Raw genomic sequence first — 21,295 nt, forward strand, 5'->3', positions numbered from 1 at the left:
GCACTATAACCACCACCAGCTAGAATCGCGCGGGTTCACCTCGCTGCTTGCAACTGGCGCGGTTTACGCGACAAAGCGAGAAGCGGGAAGCGGTGCACTATGGACGTACCCTTACGCGGCAATGCGCCTTCTTCCTCTCGGTACAAGCACAGAGACCTGCTCCCTTCGAACTTGCGTACAGCAACTCGTATCCCGGTTTGGGGCGTAGATTGCTGATGACGACACTATATGTCGCAGAATGTTGCGGAAAACGGCATATATTGTTGACTGGGCCTCCTAACATGTCTATGGCGTGATGATGAACGGTTACATCACGTCATATACAATAAATAAATACAAATCCATACGATATGTCCTTGTTTGAGTAAACCTGTGATAAAACATTCTGTTTAACAAAATATCACATACGAAATGCTATTGCATCATATTCTTCTTTGTGGACAGCGTTATAGTGATGCTCGACAGTCAATTTCCGGTGTCCGCCGATAGTCCGATGGAAAAATAAGCAGTTATAAGCACTTTATGTTTACATTTTGAATATTTATTTTAGTTTTTTATAGAACTGAATTGTTTAAATAGTCAGTATAATGGAATTCATTGTTTTGTAAAATGTTTTGGAATTCATCTCTAACGGGCGTGAAAAAGAACAACAAACCCCGGCCCGTTTTGAAGGATTGCAAATTTTCGCTAAATCTTCTCTTTTTTGGAGTGCTTTCCATAAAGTAATGCGTTTGCAACAGCACTTGCAACGAACCACCGTCCTAAACCGTGTATGGTATATTCCCTAATACAATACACCTGGCCACCTCTACCGTCAATGCTCCCTACCAAATTACGTCTCTCTCTCCCCGAGAGCGGACACGCCTACCAAGCTCTTCACGCGTGCGAAGTCAGTGTGCGGTAACTGTTCACACTAGCGCTGTTAACGGAGCGGTTGTTTAAGGAGCGGAGGCTCTGGGCGCTTTCAATCGGTACCTCCGGAGAACATCCGATTGAATTACTAGCGCGTAGTTTAAACTTGCTACAGGAAATATAGAACTTATCGCTATTATTGCGCGAAACTACGCCCCTCCGTTAAGTTAACACTTTAATTATTTGGCGGTGTTACAGATACCAAGCTGATAGCTACGTAACCCAAACCACGCAGCCTATTGCTGGGTGAGTGTACGTCTGGTGGAACCGGATTTTAAATTGTAAACTTAACATAACATACCATTCGCTGTAAAACTGTTGGCCTTGACTGTGAGGCGTGGTCGTGATCACATCGAGAGCTCCACTGTCGCCCCAGCTTACTAAGTACTGTGTTTGCGTGTTTACAGTAATATGTTTATGGTCTATGTACTATTAGAATTTACTTATCTGCTGCTAATAAGCCGACTGTGTTTTCTTTTCCTTTTGTTTCAAATAAGAATAACAGCAGTTCGAAAATTTCGTTTGTGCGTGTTTTTGTGAGTGCATCATGAACGATTAACCTCACACGGGTCAGGTAATTAACGTTGCCTTACAAACACGCTACGGCAACTCTCCGCCGATGACTCCAGACTTTACTTTAAGTGCCAAAACCCTCAGAATTCACATCAACTTATGTCAACTCAACAATCTGTCAACACCCACTCAACAAAGATGCAAGGAGCATCTGCCGCATTACTACAAATAGGTCAGGGATCAGTACCCACTGTTTCAGCACAGCCAGCCATCACATCAGGTAACACTGACTCTGACTTTTTAAGTGAATTTAATCCCCAGTGCAAAAAATGCGTCCTAGTGGAAGTGAACCCCGTCCTACAGATGAGTCTGACTAGCTCCTTGATATCATAAACAGTTTCGGTTCAACTGATACCAGGAACAGTTCTAATGGTACAGTTGTGGGAAAAATAAATACTTTATATCCCATCTGTACATCAGCCCAACACTAATCAAAGAGTTGTATATCACAATAGCCGCGACCATATGTACAATCACATTGATCAAGGCCCTTTCGTTGTTATCGTTGAAAGTGTCAACAAAGACGTGTGTAGTCTTCATCCAATGTCGCTTGGTAGGCTGTTATTTAGCGAGCAGGTCGTGTGCCGTCAAAACAACCTGGACATAAAAACCATAGGACGAAACAGGCTTCGAGTTGAAACCACTTTAGGAGCAGTGGCGAATCAGCTAGTGGAGTCTGAATTTCTTCGTAAACAAAATCTAGAAGTTTATATTCCGTCTTGTGTAATTGAAAGACAATCTTTAATAAAAAAAAAATGTCGACCCCACACTTAGTAAAACTGAAATATTACGGGTGATACAAACCCCGTTACCAGTTGTTCGAGTAAAGCGCTTCACTAAGATTATTCACGGGGAGAAAATACCAATTCCAGTTTGTCTGTTAACTTTTCGTGCACAGTAACTGCCAGCATATATCCACTTACGCGTAACTCGATACCCAGTGCAACCATTTGTGATGTCTGCGATTATGTGAACGGTGTTTGAGATTCAATCATTCTAGCCTACAATGCCGAAGTGCCCAGCGCTGTAGCCGATGCTCAGGGCCTCACGATATTGGTCAGTGTTCGGATTTAATTACTCCATGTTGAGTTCACTGCAAACCAGCTCATCTTTCCACTGATAAAAACTGCCCAGAATATACAGTAAAAGTGGATTCCTGTTCGGGAACTCATGGCATTTAACATCATCTCGCAAGTGGCTGCGCTTGATATTTATAACAACAGAGCGTATGCGGACTCAGCGTCATGCCCACCAGTTAGTTATCAAGGTCAGGTGGAATTTCCCCCTCTACCTAATATTTCTGTAACCTCTAACATGTCAACACTAAGAAATATTCCAAGACAACATGAACCCTTGGCACCAATTGTTACAGCAGAATCACCAATGAAGGAAGATGCACCATGGAATATAACACAGCAGAACTCTCCCCATTCAACATTTAACCAACAACTGAACCATCCATTCGCTCTCAGCGTAAAATGTCAGTTCCTGTAAACTCTTCAAGACGTCGATTACAACCTTTTAAATCCAGTTTCCCCACAATTTCTCAATTGGCCTATATTCCTCCACATTTACCTGGTACTCCGATTACTTACAATCCATACCCTCCCCAACCCCATCGGGTACCATCAAATCCTGCAAAAACAACGACCAACTTATCGAACAAATATTCAATATCATTATGCTCATAGTAGGTCAGCTTCAATCTTCAGCCTCCAACAACATTCATCCAAGAGCAATCCGCGATATGATTACCAATATTTTTGCCACTGAACATGGCCTTTAAAATCTTACAGTGGAACGGCCGGTCGGTGACCTCAAACAAAGGTGTTCTAGAACGTGAGATTCAAAGCCGAAATGCATCTATAGCAGCGCTACCTGGGACATGTTTCATTACTTTAATGATCCAACTATCTTCGTCTCAACCATCTGACTCTCTAAAAGCCATGGCCATCAAGGATATGCAGCTACAGAATTTTCTTCTAATATTGGCATTTAAAATTATGCAATGGAATGAACGATCGGCTATTTCAAACAAAGAGAGTCTAGATCATGCACTTCATGATATAAAGCCTCATGTTGCTGTCCGGTCAGAAACATGCTTCAAACCTCAAAGATATATACATTTTCGCAACTATACCATTATAAGGGAAAACCGTGATGATGGATATGGTGCTGTAGCTATTAGTGATGGGATATTCGATTCATTTTACTGAATCGATTCATTTGATTCCGTTCACGTTACTGAATCGATACAGTGATCCGATTCACGGCTCATTGGTCACCGCTCATACTGCATCTGTGTAGTATGTGCTGGTAAGACAGCAGCAACAGCATTCAGTGTTCGCAGCTGCCATCTGGTCTTCATACTATGAACTCCTTTCTTAGAAAAAATGCTAGTTACTCTAATACATCGAAGGTTTCCGGCGACGCAGGGTGGGAAAGGTTAGGAAGGTAGCAGCCATGGCCTGAATTAAGGTACAGTTCCAGCATTTCCTGGTGTGAAAATGGGGAAACTACGGAAAAACCATCTTAACGGCTGCCGACGGTGGTATTCGAACCCACAATCCCCCGAATGCAAGCGCATAGCCACGCGATATTAACCGCACGACAACTCGCTCAGTCTTTTTTTTAAAAGTATTTTTCTATAAGCTGAGGATTTTTTTTAAATCGTCATATTTTGTATAGGCTACCCGAGATGTACAGTAGCCCGCTGGTTTTCTGATTCAACATACTGTTATTGCGTCTGTCCACATATGACTGAAGTCTTGTGCAACGATGTGACATATGAACTGAGAGAATACTGAGCCGTTCTTCCCAATATAAAACAGGTACTTTTGAGTGGTCATGACTCATGAGCATGACTCATAGTCATAGGGCAGGCTAGAGTCGAGTTTAACTGTCAAATGTCAACTAAGTTATTATACTAAGATTCATTAAACTAATGAATAGTATAACCTAATAGCCTACCTACTTACTAGCTACTTCAGAATTATGTTGTGACTACCTTTTTAACACTGCAAATAAATCCATATATTATTTAAACCTCCCGGTAAGAAGAGGACAGTGAATGCAAATGGGTATTATTTTCAAATGAGCTGAGCTCGAGAGTCCATTATAGCATACGATTCTTTCAGTCTAGCATGGCTCACTGTATGTCTCGCTGCAGCGGAAGCTCGGCTCTACGCGTGTCCAGTGAGCCGATAAGGAGCCGTGTGTATCATGTGTCTCACTGAGCCGCGCTCGTTCACGATTCTTTCGATGTGCCATGATTCACTGTATGCCTCGCTGCAGCGGAAGCTCGGCTCTCCGCGTGTCCAGTGAGCCGATAAGGAGCCGTGTGTATCATGTGTCTCACTGAGCCGCGCTCGTTCACGATTCTTTCGATGTGCCATGATTCACGGTATGCCTCGCTGCAGCGGAAGCTCGGCTCTCCGCGTGTCCAGTGAGCCGATAAGGAGCCGTGTGTATCATGTGTCTCACTGAGCCGCGCTCGTTCACGATTCTTTCGATGTGCCATGATACACTGTCTCGCTGCAGCGCAAGCTCGGCTCCCCGTCAACGTCCAGTGAGTGCGCCACTCAGCACTGTCCGCTGGGAGTAAGCTGAATCGTGCGCCGTGAGCTCGCCTTTCCTGTGAATCAATTCACTCGGACACTTGAATGAATCGATACACTGCTTCGAATCATGCATTCCGTAGCCAACACTAGTAGCTATTCTGGTACACACTACATTATCTTACAGACAAATAATTATCCAACGTAGTGTGCCCTCACCATTTCAACTGATTACAGCTAGTATTGAACTACCCTCTAGAACTCTTACGATAGCATCTGTATATTGCCCACCGAGAATAGCAATCAGTTTGGATTTTTAGCAAGAAATCATGACCCAACTTCCTCCCCCCCAGACCACCTGTGGAGACTTCAACGTTCACTCCACAGCATGAAGTTGTCCAACCACCGATCGCTACGTTAATGATATAGTCAATATGGTCGAACAATACAATTTAGTCATCTTTAATGAATATTTTCATATATCGGTTCCTTCGCCGAATTGACGGAAATCGGCAGTTCACCTCGAATTACCACTCCCTCTTTACCCTAGTCCACCGACTGCTCCGTCCTTACTGATTCTGGGGGTTCCAACCACTTTCCCATTTTGATTGAAATAGAGACTTCTCCTCTTCCTCAGAACCAGAAAGTGTCGACAGGAAAATGGAACTGCTCTAATGCAAATTGGCAAATATTTACAGCCACTATGGATAAACAGATATTACGCCTTCCACTGCAAACTTCTCACTATATCTCCACTATGGAGAAAGCTGCATTCCCCTGAAGAAAGCTGGATTTACACACAAGGGAAAACCAGCAGTCTGGTGGACCTCAGATTGCTCTCGGGATGTTGCACGACGACGTACAATACTTCAGCAATATCGGGAACAATCCCCTTTTGAGAAGTACCAGCAATGGCTGAACACTACAGCTCAAGTAAGAAGATTTTTGAAAGAAAGGGAGACAGCTGGAAGGAATTTTATAGGAATGCCAACATCTCCGACGTCTGGAACAAAATCAAAGCATTCCGCCACAAAGATCACAGTACAGGACCCCATACAATCACACGCGATTTTTTGACAAAATAGCTCCGCCGTTTGTTGATTCTCAAACACTTCAGTTCAGCAGGAACCCGAGCAATAATTTCTTATGCTTTCCCATCACATTAGCTGATATACGGAATACAATAAAACAGTCCTCAAATACTGCACCAGGTTTTGGTAATATTTGTTACCCGATGCTGGCCCATTTATCAATCCAAGCTCTACAGTGGCTGCTTCTGATCATAAACGAAACATGGACTCAAGGAGAATATCCGATATCCTACCTAACACAGATTGTGATACCCATCATCAAATTCGTAAAGGAACCAGAGAATCCGAACGCATATCGTCCTATCGCCTTGTCTTCCTGTATACTGAAAACCCTCGAGAGAATGATTAATCTCCGACTCGAATGGTGGTTAGAATTTCATAATTTTCTACCACGAACTCAGAATGGTTTCCGAAAAGGAAGAAGTACCTGTGACAGTCATGCATTGCTCACTGCGGACATATATGACATTTGCTACGAACAGTTACATGCTTGCCTTTTTTCTGGATATTTCTGCTGCATACGACAATGTTGATATCTCAAGATTAGTGTCTACAATGATGGACCTGGGCCTTCCCCATCCGATCTTCAAAGGAATTTACAATCCTCTGCGCACCAGATGGATATATATGCGTTATCATGACAAACTGCTTGGCCCACGAAAAGTCTCACAAGGACTGCCTCAAGGTGCAATGCTTAGTCCCCTGCTCTACACCATTTACACCAGTGCCATATTTTCACCCAGGATTAAAATGTTACAATATGCTGACGGTGTATATATATATATGTACTAGTGCAAGCTCTCTACAAACTGTAAAAGCTCAAATGGCTTCAGCTCTATCTCATTGGCTCCTAGAAAATAAGTTAACCTTATCGCCTTCCAAGTCTCAAACAGTGATATTTACGCGAAAATACGTACGAGTAACTCCATTAACTTTGAATTTGGGACCGTGCAACTTCAGAGTCAAACCTCAGGCAAGGTTTTTAGGTCTCACATATGACACTTAACTGACATGGTCACCACATATAGCTGAGGAATGGAACGAACTTCGAATATTCTTCGTGCTCTCATCCGAACATGTTGGGGGCTGATCCCTGTGTTCTCCTTCTCTTTAACGCAGTTTGATCCGATCCTAAATGGATTGTGGGAATATGTTTTATCATAACTGAAGCGAAATCGCTCTGCGTAAGCTGGACAGAATACAATATAGCTGTGTCAGAACGTGAATTGGAGCAATGGCTTCGAGCACAACAAATGCGTTGTTACTAGAGTGCACCGAACCTCCTCTGGCTGTACGTAGACAGTATTTAGCAGACAAATTTGTATTATTCAGAATGTACAACAATGATCCACCAATCTGCAGCAGTCTGGCTGATTCTGAAACCGTTATGGAAGAGCACGGACACCGAAAATGGATGAAAAATATATGCCTTCTGAACAGTCTCCAGTTTCTACGCCCCATACTTCCATCGTCAACACCTCACCTCACAAGTCTTGCCCTGCATTTGAGATTCCATATTCCTTCTTATTGTTTTCTATTCCAATACATCTTCTTACAACAGACTTACTTCCTCTAACCAGAGTTCAGTCTTACTTTGTAGAATATACTCAAACCAGGGGCCCAACGCTCTTCCGACCTTCACAGATGGCTCGAAAATACCCCCACCGCCTGCAGTGGGATGCGCTTTTTACTGTCCCGGAACTAAAGAATCTCGTTTATTTACTTTACCGAGTAACTGGACTTTTTTTACAGCAGAAAATGTCGCTATTTCCGAAGTTCTAGCATACAGTTCAAGAGTTAAACCTTCAGCAGTTCTTATAATTACTAACTCTCTCAGTGTCTTGAAGTCTCTAGAGTCACCTGCTACATACAAACTAACGGTTCATCAACTACAGATCATTCAGAGATTTCGACAACTTACACGTCTCAATAATGATGTGAACTTTCTTTGGATACTTAGCCATAAAGGTATCCTACGCAACGAATATGTTGACCGGTTCGCTAGAGCAGCAACGCATTTTGGCGAACGCCTAGATTCACCAGTGTCTAGTCGAGACGTATCAAGCAGCGATCCCGGACGCAAATTGAAGAAGAATACCGTATTACAAAAAAGCAACGGGGAAAACAATACCCTGCAGTCCAACCATACCCTTCTCACTCACCTTGGTTCTCCCAACAACCAGAGATGTATAATGCAATCGCCATCTTCTTAAAAGACTATAAAGTATGACGTGATGCAACATCGGAAAAAATATCTAAACATACTACCGTTGCACTGTTTCAATTTCTTCTTTTTTTTCTCTGTTTATGCGTGTGTGTGTGTGTGTGTGTGTGTGTGAGCATTCTGTAAGAACTCAGAACGTAATCTCAGTTCAATATTATGGAAGATTCATAATTATGTGTCTATGTATTCTCAGTGTATATATATTTCTTTTTGTATTCTAATGTATTTCTAGCTGGCTGTTTGGTCTGGTACCTAAAGCCAATAATTAAGAAAAACTATTGACCTTGATCACATTGTTCTTGTTCTGTATTTTAATGTACGATTTTATAGTGTATCGGTACTGTATTCTGAATATCAACACACGGTAATTCATTTGTACTGGTGTCCGGCTCCATGGCTAAATGGTTAGCGCGCTGACCTTTGGCCACAGGGGTCCCGGGTTCGATTCCCGGCAGGGTCGGAAATTTTAACCTTAACTGGTTAATTTCTCTGGCACGGGGGCTGGGCGTATGTGTCGTCTTCATCATCATTTCATCCTCATCATGACGCGCAGGTCAACTACGGATGTCAAATCGAAAGACCTGCATCTGGCGAGCCGAACTTGTCCTCGGACACTCCCGGCACTAAAAGCCATACGCCACTTGTACCAGTGTCCTTGTAATGAGAAGTCTTGCATGCGCGCAGTGCACACACACAAGCACCTTCATTGTGTTCTATCATCAATTTGTAAGTATAACACCATTCCCCCCACCCCACCCCCACACCTCCATCGGCCGATTCTGACTACGCTAATGTCGTAGTTATACCTTTTTCGTTGAATCTTACGTTCAACCCATACTCTTGCGAACAGCTGAAAGTTTCTAGTGCTCTTTAACAGCGCAGCACCTACAGACTTGAACTCCTCCGTCAGCTCGTAACTAATCATCCTACATTTCAGGTCAGGTCTTTTGCGTTTTTCGACATATATATCCAGAAAGCAAAAGCGAATTCAAATGTAAATTGAACCAACTGTATTCTAGCACCAATATAATGGGAATATTTCCATAATAATAATAATAATAATAATAATAATAATAATAATAATAATAATAATAAATTGAATGTAACATATTATTGTTAATTTTCACCTATTAAATTCAAACGTTTTAATTCCGTAACTACAGAAGATAGTTAGGGCTATATTATACTGCGGAAAGGAAGAGAGAAATAGCATAATAATGAAAATCATCAGCTTGTTTCTAGTCGTTCGAGCGGGTCAGGAATGGAATGAAAACCCCCATCCAGCGGCGAGGATAGGAATTGTGCCGGCTGTCGAAGCCTGTCGCACTCCTCTGAGGCAATGATAAATGACTGATAGATGAAATGAAATTATATTGGAGAGTGTTCCTGGAATGAAAGACGACAGGGAAAACCGGAGTTTCCGCAGAAAATCCTGTCCTGCCTCCTCTTTGTCCAGAACAAATCTCACATAGAGAGACCGGGATTTGAACCACGAAACCCAGGAATCTCCAAATATAATACTACTACTACTACTACTAATAATAATAATAATAATAATAATAATAATAATATTGAAGCAGGGTATTGTATAAGTTCTTCACAGGTAGGGCCTACACTTTTCTGACAAACAATTGAAACTATGTAGATGCTATGTTTGTTGTATCAACGGGCCTTGTATCTAAATGAGATACGAATTATATGTGAATGATATTTTTTTATAAAAGATATTAAATGTGAGGATGCATTCATTCTTCTGAATGACTATACTTTCTTTGCGTGGAATATCATTGATATAGATCTATTTCTGTGTTTGTAGGCAACGCTTTTTATACGGCGCCTACATTCATGCGCGTAAGTTTAAAGTTACAGCTCAATACGTCCATGCAGTCAGAACGGTGCTGCGAATAGGAGGCAGCCCTCCGGTTAACCTCCGAAGTTAACAGCTTTGCCAGTATCCAGTATTCGGGAGATAGTAGGTTCGAACCCCACTGTCGGCAGCCATGAAAATGGTTTTCTGTGGTTTCCCATTTTCACACCAGGCAAATGCTGGGGCTGTACCTTAATTAAGGCCACAGCCGCTTCCTTCCCACTCCCTGCCCTTCCCTGTCCCATCGTCGCCATAAGACCTGTCTGTGTCGGCGTGACGTAAAGCAAAAAACAAAAAAACAGCTTTGCCTCCGTCGCTAGTATTGGAGATCACTGGAGGAGCGCCAACTCCTGTTCACAGCGCTAGTACACACTATGAAATGTGCAGGGTTTGGCCACCGCTGCTTTATGTAGTCAGTTTCAAAGTGAAATAACGTTGGATGTTTTTGAAAAGGCGGTGAGGCGGCGCCCAAAAACCTTCATGCACGAACCGCCACTGGGTTCGAGGTCCACTCAGCCTACGTGATTACTGATTACAATTGAAAAGCTTTCTGACGGTGAGTTGGCGGCCTCCGTCTCGAAAGCCAAGAATAACGGCTGAGAACATTCGTTGTGCTGACCACTTGACACCTCGTAATCTGTAGGCCTTCGCGCTGAACAGCGGCCGCTCGGTAGGCCTTGGCCCTTCGGGGCTGTTGCTTCACGTGGTTTAGTTCTATTTTAGGGGACTGATAAAACACTGTCAAAACCATCTCCATTACGGGTATAATTACCGAGAAACAGGTAGCAAGGTGTTTATTTTTTAACGGGAATATACTAATCGCCGTCAGTGTGTCAAAGTAAATAATAGCAGATCTGAGTGGCTTAACAAACCCCTCGGTGTCCCCCAAGGGTCTGTACTTGGACCATTGCTGTTTGCAATTTACTTACACGATGTTGCCAAATCGATTACACATTGCAAGTATCATCTTTATGCTGATGATCTGCAGATCTACTACCACTCAAGAACTGATAAAATTCAGAGTGCTGTAGAAAAAGTTAATGCTGATTTAAGTCTCATAAGTAATTTTGCATTGAGTAACAATCTCAAAATTAATCCTCTTAAAACGCAAGCAATAATCATTGGTACTTCAAAAAACTTACACGTCTTAAAACAATATGAAATTCCTCCTGTATCACTAAACAATATCATTATTCCATTTTGTGAAACAGTTATGAATCTTGGTGTGGCTATAAGCGAAACACTGAACTGGTCGCAACATGTGATGAAAGTGTGCCAAAAGGTATATCAAAGCCTGCATCCTCTGAAGCGGTTTAAAAATATATTTCCTCGGTCCTTGAAAATAAAGCTCATTCAATCACTCTTGTTTCCAATTTTCGAATACTGTGATACAGTTTTTATTGATATCAATAACGAGCAAAGCATGAGACTGCAACGTGCCCAAAATGCATGCATCAGGTATGCATTCGACATACAACCATACGCCCATGTATCCCCATTCTATACACAATTATCTTGGTTACGACTGAATGACAGACGTAGACTCCATGCGACTACTTTGGTGTATCAAGTGCTTTCTGAAAACACTCCTCCTTACCTATCCACCAGATTTCGCTACCTTAGTTCCCTGCACCTGTTCAATACCCGGTCAGGCTGTACGCTAGAAATTCCTGTGCATCGAACCGCAACCTACAACAGATCGTTCACTATCACCGCCACGAGCTGGTGGAATGAACTCCCCAATGACATCAGGGAAGCTAAATCTAAGACAAAATTTAAAATCCTTTGCCAGCGTCATCTTTTAAGCACTTCCAGCCTTTCTTGAGTGTGAAAGAGATGCATGAATGAGAGTGAATATGGTTGTTTATTGCAATGTGTTCCTGTATATAATTTAGTTATACTTTACTCACCTTAGTTTAGTTAGTGATACTTTAGTTGCTTTAGTTATACTTTAGGTTGTAAAGATTTCATATGTTTAAATTTTATGTAAAATATACATTGCATATACATGAAGTGGTTAAGTGTAAGAAAGGGCCGGGAGCCCTAACTTCGCCACAATAAAGACGCTTTAATAATAATAATAATAATAATAATAATAGAACAACTAAGAATTGGGCGATAAGTTCAGGGATGTATTTATTTTGCGTATCTCACGAGTACTTGTGTAGATATTAAAGAGATTGATATATGCAAGCATTATACAGAAGAAAGCGATGCGCTACTCGCTGTGATAAAGAAGACATGCTGTGTGACTCACGCCGCTGTGTTGATAAACACACATACCTCGCCCTTATCTCGAGCGGAGAACGAATAGTATGATGTACAGCATTTCGGCTTTACAGAATTTAATTGGCGTTGAATCGGAAAGTGTTGTGATAACACAGTGAAATCTTAATACTGCATGTGTTTTATTGTCCTTTTTAAAATTATTATTTGTTTTACGTTGCACCGGCGCAGATAAGTCTTATGGCGACGACGGGATAGGAAAGGGCTAGGAATGGGGAGAAAGTGACCGTGGCCTTATTTGAGGTACAGCCCTGGCATTTTCCTGGTGTGAAAATGAAAATCCATGAAAAACCGTCTTCAGCACTGCCGAAAGTGGGTTCGAATCCACTATCTCCCGAATGCAAGCACACAGCTGCGCACCCCTTACCGTACGGCCAACTCGCTCGGTATAGACCTCGTGCGTGTGGCGATATTTTACTTATGACCTAGGTATGGTTTCCATTCCCCTCCCTGAAAGAGAGGGGCAGGCCAACTAGAAGGTAACGTCTTCTCTCTGGCCAGGAGATTCGGCGGATTTGGAGATTTGAAGGAGTTAGGAGATGGGAGGGTAGGTTTGAATCGGTGAAGGAGCTGGGTATGGGGTTTCGGCCTCTTGGCTAAGTGTTTTTTTAGCTGCTGGCGCTCCTAGCGGCAATTTGCTCAGAACATCCACGTGACGATTGTGTGTTGTGGCTTGTTCGGGAGAATCAAGTGTGACAGTCAAGGAAGCTATTTAAAGCTGAAATATCGTCGTCCATAGAGATTTATGTGGGCTTTCAGAATATTCGGTGGGATAAGTCGTATTTCAGAGCATCTACGCTAAAGAAAGCTCAGTGAAAGTAACTACATATTCCAGGCGAAAGTACGATTGCGAGAAGAAATATCCTCGGCTTCTGTTTGGGAGAATCGAGCATTAATCAACAGCTTTATGCTGCTTAACTTAACGTAATAGTTACCATTTATTTGGCCGACCCCGCGGTGTAGGGCGCAACGTGTCCACCTGTCACCCGGCGGCTCCGGGGTCGATTCCCGGCCGGGTCAGGGGCTTTTAATTGCAAATTATTGATATCCCTAGCCTGGGGACTGTGTGTTTGTGTCATCGTTAACGTTCCTTTCCTCACGTTCAACATTTTACACTTCCGGAATTACACTTACACGCAGGTAAGTGAAAATAGAGACAAAAGATCTCCAGAGGTTGACGCAACGAACAAATATCACAATTTTTTACCTTTCTTTTTGCACCATAAATCATATGTTTATATAGACTATTAGTATTAATGTAACTTAATTATACAGTACATATTTCCCGTGTCCAGTGCCGTTGTAAATTATTTTTTCATTAATTAATGCTAGACTTGTTTTAATATTTAACAAAACGATTGCAATAGGAATGTTCAGTCAGCCGAGTGTGAATGCAAAGCAGACCTTTCCAAATGCTGTAAGCACATCGCTGGGCTTTGAATCTGTATTAATACAGGAAGAGATTCTTCGAAGACTTCCTTCCTACAACAACAGGAAAAACCTAAGAATGTTGCCGCGGAATATTCTATAAAAAAAAATGATTTTTCACGAGAGTTTAATCCTGATGTAAACAAATAGGCGGAGCACCTTGGCTTTGCACGTGGACACAGACGTAGTTGATTGGAGAAGCAACCGTCGTACTCACTGGACTGTATGCGAGCTCGAAGAAAATTAGTAGGTGGCATTAATTTAATTTTATCTTAGTTTATTACATTTAGATAGTCTGAAAGAGTACGTAATCAAAGTAAAATATGGTTGTCATATATACCGGTGTGTATCTATAATTTTTTTAAATTAAACAGTGATTAAATAACGAGATATGAAGGCAGAAGGCGTGGTGTAATGCAGGAAGTCTTCTCATAGCGAGGGAAGTCCCAAGCTGTACAGCGTGGAGATAAGGTGTTGCATCTTGCAGCAGCTGTAAAGTGTCAGTATTCACAGTGAGAGAAATGGAGCAAGAGGTGCTCTAGCCTACGATAGCTTTCTTTAATATTCAGAAATGAATAAATAAATAACGTAGGCCCTAATCTTCAGCAGTAGATCTCCCTTTAGACCCCTCTGTTTAGTTTCGCACAGCTCAAAATCTGTTCCTCGTCTATTTTAGGTAATATGCTCAGCACTGTATGTCCGAACACGAGACATTGACGGGGCGGAGGTCGATAGTACACGCTCAGCGAATCACAACTCTTTCTTTGGCTGAGGCGTGGACATGTCTTGTTTACATCAGGATTAAACTCTCGTGAAAAATCATATAAACATGGACATTTAGGAGAAATGTTCTGGGACAGATTAAGTAAGCGTTTGTAGCGTGTCGGAAAGCGAAAGATTTGAAACATTCCGCAAAACTGAACTGTATGAGAAAACTAAAATTATAGGCTTAGGCTGTGCTTTTACAAAAAATATTAAGGCCTAGTGTGAAGGTGAATCCTTAATTATTATCTCCAATTCTATTGTGGAAGCTATCGTGGATGATGCTGTAGAACAGAGCGGAATAAGACTTTTATTTCGGTGTCTTCAGCAATTAGACCTTCAAAACGTTAATAAACTGTTTAAATGCTATGGAATAAATTACTTGCCAAGGGGCAAGATACTACGAGTGCACTGGGTGAGTTGGCCGTGCGGTTAGGGGCGCACAGCTGTGAACTTGCATCCGGGAGATAGTGGGTTTGAACCCCACTGTCGGCAGACCTGAAGATGGTTTTCCGTGGTTTCCCATTTTCACACCAAGCAAATGCTGGGGCTGTACCTTAATTAAGACCACGGCCGCTTCCTTCCCGTTCCTAGGCCTTTCCTAACCCATCAGTACAACGTAAAGCAACTTGTAAAATATCACTAGTGCCAAAAAATTATGAGTGGATGTTGCCCAGTGACGTCCTGAATTTTTATTATGAGAACGTGAAACTCACAAAATCGTAGAAACGTCCTATTGCGATTGAGACTAGGGCTCAGTCTAAAAATCCTGTCTGGTTCCATCAACTCATATCGGCCACCCAGAGTGTACAAAAGATCATGACTCTGCAGAGTGGATATTTTAATAAACTGGCATCTCATCTCCTTATTTCTAAAGACATAAACAGTCCTGCAGTGAGATATGGCTGAAATAATGAGCAGAGGGCACTTCAGGTGACAGGAGTTCTGTTTATCGTCCCAATGTTGCGTGTCGCAGCTGGGTTTGTTAATAAAAGAAGAGCAAACCTGGCTCTGCTGTAGCCCGAATGGGATAGTGCTAGGTTAGGACTGTCTCTCTCTTTTGGAGATTAAGTGCCCTTATTCCTGTCGGGAAAATGTTCCATACATGGTTATTAACATTGATGGTGATATCAAGTTAATGGAAACTCACGTATATTACAGTCAGGTACAGGCGTCATTGTATATTTTGAACCTCAACTCCTGTGACTTTTTGTATATACTTCAAAGGATAGTGTGAAAGTGGGTGTCTCCAGAAATATTATTCCCACAGTAGGGAGGTTTTATTTCGAACATTACCTTCCGCTAATTTTGAAGCGTTATACTTTTATAGTGTTACGCTGTTGCAGGCCCCCGTGGTGTAGGGGTAGCGTGCCTGCCTCTTACCCGGAGGCCCCGGGTTCGATTCCCGGCCAGGACAGGGATTTTTTACCTAGACCTGAGGGGTGGTTCGAGGTCTACTCAGCCTACGTGATTAGAATTGAGGAGCTATTGGCGGTGAGATAGCGGTCCCGGTCTAGAAAGCCAAGAAACGGCCGAGAGGATTCGTCGTGCTGACCACACGACACCTCGTAATATGCAGGCCTTCGGGCTGAGCAGCGGTCGCTTGGTAGGCCAAGGCCTTTCATCGGCTGTAGCCCCATGGGTTTTTTTTTTAGTGTTACGCTGTTACCATTCTCATGCATGGGTTTTACCACTATTCAGACATCTGAAACATGATAGTCTATAATTTCTACTCGAGTTTGAAGTAAAAAATTAAAAACAGTGAACTGAAAAAATGAAAACCTACAACCTGTTTTCCAGTCTTTGACCGAGTCAGGGATGTGATGAATGAATCATATATAGGCTATTAGTACGATGGGGTCGCCACTCCCAAAGTGATTTATTAACGACTGATAGATGTCATGAAATGAGAATGGAGTGTGTTGCTGGAATGAATGATAACAGGGAAAACCGGAGTACCCGGAGAAAAACCTGTCCCGCCTCCGCTTTGTCCAGCAAAAATCTCACATGGAGTGACCGAGATTTGAACCACGGTATCCAGCGGTGAGAGGCCGACGCGCTGCCGTCTGAGCCACGGAGGCTCGTAAAAAAACAGTGAACTAAACTGGTGTAATCATGTACAATTCAATAATTATTTAATCATATCTAAGTTTATTTTGCAGTCGCACCGACTCAGATAGGTCTTATGGCGACGATGGGACAGGAAAGGAGTAGGAAGGAAGCGTCCGTGGCAATTTACTTGGTGTGGAAATGGGAAACCACGGAAAACTATATTCAGGGCTGCCGACAGTGGGGTTCGAACCGACTATCTCCCGAATACTGGATACTGGCCTCACTTAAGCGACTGCAGCTATCGAGCTCGGTGTACCTAAGTTTAGGTCCTATCTAAAAGATACTAGTCGGAGGAGGACTGAAGTTCACTAAGACACCTATGAGATGAACTACCGGGCGAGTTGGTCGTGCGGTTAGAGGTGCGTGGCTGTGAGCTTGCATCCGGGAGAGAGTGGGTTCGAATTCCAATGTCAGCAGCCCTGAAGATGGTTTTCTGTGGTTTCCCATTTTCACACCAGGCAAATGCTGGGGCTGTACCTTCATTAAGGTAACGGCCGCTTCCTTCCTACTCCTAGGCATTTCCTATTCCATCGTCGCCATAAGACCTATCTGTGTCGATGTGACGTAAAGCCAATTGCAAAAAAAATGAGATGAACAATTTTGTCTAAATGAGGTATCAAATCCGTGGTAACTCGGTTACATAATAATTTATAGACTTTCATTCTGTGTATGGCTCTTTCATCATGAATTCTGACAGATGCTACATCGTATGTTTGTTCTACTTCCTCCGCTGAAAACTGTGGATTAAATGGAAACGGTGGCATTGCTATTAATGCGTTCTTAGTTTCAGTGCACGTTTTTATATGTGGGAACCCTTTATCACACATAACAATGTCCCCTGTTTGAATATGATTTAGTCCACCGGAATGTACGGTAATGTAGCTGTCAGTCGCTCTTCCATCATAACATTTGTAAATAAAAGAAATAGAAGCTGATGGAGTAATGGTAACCAGAAATTCTACAGTGAATGCATTTTTATAACGAGGGAACATTAACATTCTTTGACGAACACATTGAGTTCTTTCACATGACACTTCACTACAATCTATAATGCACGTGCAATTTTCAAAATGACGTTTAAAGGAATTGGGCATAGTACATTTAAGAGTGGATCGTTGTGGCCTGAAAATCTCCTTTCCTTTCTCAAAAATATGATAGAGTGTAAATTTAAAGGCAGCAAAAGCCGTAGTCCTGTGACAGTTAAACATAACGCGGATAGCAGCAAAACCAATACCCCACTTTGCACTTCATTAACAGGAGAAGTAACATATTTTCCTTGTCATCATCATCATCTGTTTACCCTCCAGGTTCGGTTGTTCCCTCGGACTGGGCGAGGGATCCCACCTCTACCACCTCAACGGCAGTGTCCTGGAGCTTCAGACTCTTGGTCGGGGGATACAACTGGGGAGCATGACCAGTACCTCGCCCAGGCGGCCTCACCTGCTATGCTGAACGGGGGCCTTGTGGAGGGATGGGAAGATTGGAAGGGATAGGCAAGGAAGAGGGAAGGAAGCGGCCGTGGCCTTAAGTTAGGTACCATCCCGGCATTCGCCTGGAGGTGAAGTGGGAAACCACGGAAAACCACTTCGAGGAGGGCTGAGGTGGGAATCGAACCCACCTCTACTCAGTTGACCTCCCGAGGCTGAGTGGACCCCGTTCCAGCCCTCGTACCACTTTTCAAATTTCGTGGCAGAGCCGGGAATCGAACCCGGACCTCCGGGGGTGGCAGCTAATCACGCTAACCACTACACCACAGAGGCGGCGTGTAAATTTAAAGGCAGCAAAAGCCGTAGTCCTGTGACAGTTAAACATAACGCCGATAGCAGCAAAACTAATACCCCACTTTGCACTTCATTAACAGGAGAAGTAACATATTTTCCTTGTCAAGAGTACAATTATGATGGACAGACGGTAACATGATACGAAACACTGCCAACTCCCCCCCCCCCCCCGCTATTTCAACAACATAATGTTCGTTTTCTTTCACTGAATGGTATCCACAAAAATAATGCTTCTCATCCAAAAGGTCTACATTAACACTACAGCCTTGTTTTAAACAAGTGTCAGTCATTGTTTGTTTGTTCGCAGGAGGCATTGGCAGATTTGTCTGGACTTCTGCTTCGCAATTATTTCTCAAAAAAGAAAACAATATGTTCACATCAGTCTCACTATATACTGTCACAACGTCTGTCTGTGTGCTCGCGTCACTGAATGATCCATGTTGCATCACACTTCCTTCTCCTCTCTCATTTTCATGTCTCATTTTTAGCCTCTTATATCTCGCAGTTACTCTACGCTCTCACTTTGTTTCTGTTGATCCGATAAATCCGGGACTATCAGGATCTCTTGTCAGTGTTCTGTTTAAAAATGCCGACTACAAACGTGAATTATTTGTAGGATGCAATGGTTTACCATCACTCGTGTCCCGTTTTAGAGCAACAATCCAGGCGTTCCTTCTATGAATGCTCTGCTTATTGTCTGGGAATACGAAGAACTTCGTCCCAGGCGGACAATTTCTGTAGGAGTAGTTACATCCAACCACAGAACAATTTGTTCTACTCTTTGCAGAACTTCCATCTCGAACTTGATTTCGTACCTCAACAAACGCAGCCTGATAATCGCGTTACTTCACTTCACTCACGACGTGACGAGAGCAAGTCACATGAACTATTCGAGCAACTCGCCGCCAGAGCGCAGCAACATCCATGTGCACGAGATCTATATTGTCCTTCTCCTAAGTATTATCCGCGCACTTTTTAGTGATAGATTTTTGTACTCGTTGGAGAAGTAAGAAGGGTTCCGTCAATACTGCCAACTGAATGGAAATGAAATCTGAATTGAATCGATAATATGATCGATCGATATGAATTTTATAAACCTTTATTATTTTAAGCAAACAACTGTGTCACACACACATTATTTAATACTATATAACATTTCCCGTTGCGAAACTTGTTCCTAGCATGAATTCTATAGTTTGGCTTTGCTGTGTAAACAACTACAGTACGAGTAGTTAAAGTGTACGCCAGATGGCGCACAGCGATGGTAAGCGATTCTTAGTTTGTGTTTCAAAGGTTGCCAATACGAATCTCGAAGATAATCAAAGTCGACCGCTTCAGCACTAGGGTGTAAATCTATCACTAAAATGTGCGCGGATAATATACAGTATAGTACGCGAACTTTTTCTTGAGCCCTAGTTCCCATTCAGCACTATGGAGTTCAGGGCTCAAGAAAAAGTTCGCGTACTATACGTGAAATGAAATCAAATACTGTACTTCAAAATCCAATGAACGGCATGGTCATTGAAAGGAATGGAAGCAGAAAGTAACGGAGAACGATATTTTTGGAACTTTGGTCTTCTTTAAGAGCTATGTAAGATCGATGCATCTTCCCAACAGGCAGTGGTCGAGTTGGGAATAAATTACCGCTGGTATGTTAGCATACACCGCTGTTTAGTAAAAAAAAAAATTCAGGTATTTTTTTTGCTAATTGCTTTACGTCGCACCGACACAGATAGGTCTTATGGCGACGATGGGTCAAGGAAGGGCTAGGAGTGGGAAGGAAGCGGCCGTGGCCTTAATTAAGATACAGCCCCAGCATTTGCCTGGTGTGAAAATGGGAAACCACGGAAAACCATTTTCAGGGCTGTCGATAGTGGGGTATTTTTAGGAAAACTGTTTAATTCTTTCACTTTACAATCACTTCCATCGCGCAGGGAAATGTGCAGTCACTGAAAAAGTGGTTGAGTACATGGTGTTTTATCTTTCTCCGCATATATATGCGATTATGTTAAACCACCTCGCTTGGTTTATTCGAACATGCGTCGTTTATCAGGCGAGAGGCTTAAATAATACCATGCACTCAACCAGTTTTTGAGCGATTGTACACTTTCCTGAACACCAAAGACCAGACTTCATGAAAACTCGCGTGTAGCTTGGATCTCCACAGCCAACTATTATTATCCTAATATACTGGGAAATGGCCTCCTTTCTGAAGAGAAATGAAGTTAAAATATGAAGTAATCCAAATTTTCCGAACTGTGCAGTCAAGTGTTACTAAATTTGTTTGTTGTTTAAAGGGGCCTAACAGCTAGGTCATCGGCCAGTTAAATGCTTATTATTGTGATTGCTGTCATTAGTAGTCTATTATCCTTGCGTTGGCGTTTTTCTTTTACAGGTATCTTAGCTGATATGGACGAAGTCAACAGCTATTTCAAAGTAACTACAGTATGTAATTTTTTGTGTTGTGTGTAATTGCGATGTTCAACTCTTACATTTCTGTGTACAGTGCAGATGACCAAAGGTTTCTTGGATAAAAGTAATGCCAATAAAAAAATAAAAAAATTATTTCCCTGCGCGATGGAATTGGTTGAAAACGGGGAGATTTAAACAACGCTCATAACAACTGAAATATCTGAACCATTTTGTCTATGTAGCGGTGTAGGCTAGCATACCTGAGGTAATTTATTCTCAACTCGACCACT

The sequence above is a fragment of the Anabrus simplex genome, chromosome 2, assembly GCF_040414725.1.
Source record: "Anabrus simplex isolate iqAnaSimp1 chromosome 2, ASM4041472v1, whole genome shotgun sequence".
In the NCBI taxonomy this organism is placed as follows: Eukaryota; Metazoa; Arthropoda; class Insecta; order Orthoptera; family Tettigoniidae; genus Anabrus; species Anabrus simplex.